Genomic DNA, 3,886 nt, shown 5'->3' on the forward strand with positions numbered 1-3,886 from the left:
AGCAGCCATTTCAATAGCTGCGAGAAAGAGTGAAGTCGGATTAGCTCGAAGGCTAGGCTCTTTCCCATGGTAAGGACCGAAGGGATGAAAGGTTCGAAGCCTTGATTCAAAGTCTATATATCCCAAAGGGAAGCAACTGAGCTTGATAGTTGCCATCAAGACAGAATTACTCTTTGCACGAGCCCGCAGCTATTCTGTTGAAGAAGCTGGTATTGGACTACTTGACTTGGCTAAAAGAAAAGGGATCGATCCCAGACCAGGCTCCGCTCAAGGCGATGGATGACTATCACTTACTCTTTTCCCTACGACCGAGTGAGCAGCTGTTCTTGCTGTTCTTGAATCAATTGCATTTGATTTGGGAAGGTGGTCCCGTATCGGTATTAAAAGTAGTTCCGGAGAAAGGCTAAATGGATTTAGGAGCGAAATAAGCCGTCTATCCCCTTCAACATAGACGCTGGCCCCGGCACCGGCTCGGGGTAAATCAAAGTAGCAGCAATCAAGATACCGGGCTCAAGGCTAGATAGAAGATAGGCTATTCCTCTTACAGTCCTTCCCGAGCCGAGGGGAGGAATAAAAAAGCTGTTACAGAAGAAGCTGCAGAAATTAGGCCTCCCAAAAAGATAGAAGTATCCGATAAAGAGTCCTTACGCCAACATTAGCAGTAGCGCTAGTAAGGCCGACAAATACAAAGAGTGAAGGTGCGACAGCGATTTTTTAAGCCCAAAGGCTAGTTCAGTCACTTCCGGATGAATAAGAGTTATCTTTCTCTTTCTCGATCGAAAGAACCAACATCGGCTAAGAAGAATCGAATCATCGCCCAGGCCAACATGTTGGCTTTCTTTCCTAGATGGAGAGAATCCGCAAGTAGGAATAAGAGCATTGGGGAGGGGCCTATCCGCACCGCAGTTGTCGACTCTGAACGAATGGTTTTATGTGAAGAGGAGGTAGTAACTATTATAAAGAAGAAGATCCCGTTACAGTTAGTAAAGCAAGTGCCATCCGAGAGTCTTCTTCGTCTTCTCCTGGAACTGTTTTCTCTAAAGGTAGTGAAGTGAGCCGAGGGTCTGAAAGATTTCACCAATCCGATCTTGTTTCAGAAGCTGGTAGAGAGTAGAGAATAGAATAGGCTGTGATGCCATAAGAAGGGGAGAGAGATTTTCACTCTTGAGAGATCCTTTGAATACGACCAGGGGGATAGAAGCCCACGGAGCGGTAGGCTAAGCCGGAAAGGGAGAGAGTGGAGTTAGATCCGATGCCATTTATTCTGTTGGAGGGCAGGAGAGAGAATTGCTTTTGTTCAAGAAGCTTAAATAAATAAAATAAGGTCTTGCTTCATATTTTTCCCTTTCAGGTGCAGATGAATATGCTGTTTAGCTTGGGACTAGGGCTTGTGATCCTTCTCTTAATGGTAGCGTTGGAGCTCTCCTAAGCAAGCTGCGGAGTCGTAGACCATTGCTTTAAAGTAAAGACGGGATGGGATCTTTCCTTATGATCCTAAGCTGTGAACTTATGGTCAAATGGCTTCCGAGGTGGGCTTCCCCTTCTCTATGGTAGCATGGTCTTCTCCTAGGGTTTCTCTTGGTGGAGGAAGGGCTTAGGAGTAGGGTTAAAGGCATGCCTTAAGGCAGCTCGTGACCCAGGGTAGGCGCATTAGACTGAATTAGTGTTTGTTTTGGCATTTGTAGCAGGAGAATAGGAAGAATTGAATGACAAAGCGATATTCTCTTTTTAGAAAAGTGGACTAGGAGCGGAAGGCGAAAGGGAATTTCTGTAGTTAGGAAGGAAAGCAAGTGACATCTGAAAGTCTTCTTCGGATTCTGCTCTCACTGTTCTCAAAGTATCGAAGTGACCAGAGAGATAAGCTCTGATTCCTCTTGTTGAATCGACTCTTCACAACGTATCGTATTACTAAAAAGCACTTTAATACCTTATATGGTTGGGCGAGAGGGTCTCAAAGAGACAACCACTGTTTACTAGCAAGCATTGAAAGCAGATGCCAGAATGACTCTTTGAACTGAACGACGTAATAAAGGAACTAGCTGCCATCAAGACTGAACGAGATGAGGAGCCTAGCCTTTTTCCTCAAATGTCATTGCTAGCAAGAGCAGAGAGATCAGAAGCAACGGCATTACCACCGCATCGGTCTTTGCTATTGGAGCTGGTAGCGCAATTGAAGAAGAAGATGCTCTTACTGTTTTCGAATGCCCTCTTGCTGCAAGAATGCTTTGTTACAGACAGAAGCAACTGACATACTTAAGATACGAGCCGGGGACATGCCATCTCTTTGTTCACGAATCCAACTGACATAGGGGTAATATCCCTATACTGAAGCCGATTCACCGATTGTTGCCGATGGTTGGAAGGGCACTTTGCAATATTTTCTAATAAGTGAATCTCATATCCCTGACACAGCGTTCAAGGGGGTCTGGGAAGCCCCTACTAAATAAATCTACCGGTTTCACAGAGTACTAATAAAGCCGCATTCCCTCCGCAGTTATCGTGAAATTTCTCCAGGCTCTTTTCCCCGAACACTCTCTCCGCGCTCTTCGTCTTTCCTCGAAGGAGTGTTAGTTTCATCTTGTTTAAGCGGGTGAGAAGTATGGGTTGCCCAAATCAACCTACCGACCTGAGAATGCTACTAAAGGAATTTCGTATGGAAATGCAGGGTTTGCTTCCGCAAAAGGTCTGGGTGTCCCAGTTCATTCGGATTCGATCAGTGGATCATAAATGAGCGTAGCTTTACTGACCTCGCACCGAACTCTAATAGAATTTCCTTATGAAAGATTAGCCCAATGCCTACAAGAAATGCGCTCTAGCAAACCTTCCGGGAATCACTCGATCTCTTGGATGGGAAGAGCCCATCCCTTTCTTTCCCCCTAACGAAAAAAGACTTACATTACTTGCATTAGGCCTACGGTCTTCTTTCATCTGATAGAATGTCTTAAAAAAAAAGTCTCGTTGGTCAACATTTTCTGAACTCGATGTAGAGAGAGACACGCTATATATAGAACCATATCGAGAGGCACGGCTCCATACCATACATAGTAAAAAGCTATCGGCGGCTAGACTTCGAGCCCCCATGGTAATGAGTCACGGGGAGCTAGTTCTATCACTTCTGCCCGGTTGGACCATATGTCGGAGAGAAAAAACTTTTCTTTGTCCGACCAACCTAATGGTTGCCTTATATGAATGCATAGAGTAGTTGGGCGGCTTTAGGCTCCCTCCCGAATTGCAAACCTGAACGCAGCGAAGGGAAGGGGGCCAAGGCCTCCTATCTTTCAATCAAATAAGAAAGCTCCGGTCCTTCGCCACTACTAAGATTGATTTCTCTTCGACAGTACGCCATCTCCCCTTCTTTCCCTTTCCCCCAAAAAGACCTTGTTCCGAGCAACTCCGCTCAATCAACATGGAAATTCTATTTCTAACTAGTTGGCTATCCGATGGTTTAGTATAAAGTCAACTGACCGGAGTAAGAACCATCTACCAGCTTGTACCGAAGACAATTTCTAGTGCCATTCTTCTAGCAACTATGTTCTTATAACATAAGTGAACATGTTTAGAATTTGGCTTGAATTTAGGCTTAGATCCCTTAGTCGGGGGATATCAATTCAACTACTTTCTTGGAGTAGTGATCTTGTGGCGACTGGAACAATGAAGAGATGTTGGTTGTGTTCATTCTTCCATTTGTGTCTAATCTTCGGATTAGCTGAATAAGCTTCGTCGAGATTGGCTTGGTGTTCAGTGTACCGCACCGAAGCTTGTGTAGCCTATGCGAAGCAAGCCTACATAGATAGGATAGATAGGGTACAAGATCGAAAAGAATGCACTGCATTCCAAGTGAAATGCCCAAGAGAAAAGGAACGAGGGAAAGAATCGCGAGATGGAA

The sequence above is a fragment of the Punica granatum genome, unplaced genomic scaffold, assembly GCF_007655135.1.
Source record: "Punica granatum isolate Tunisia-2019 unplaced genomic scaffold, ASM765513v2 Contig00108, whole genome shotgun sequence".
NCBI classification, from domain to species: Eukaryota; Viridiplantae; Streptophyta; class Magnoliopsida; order Myrtales; family Lythraceae; genus Punica; species Punica granatum.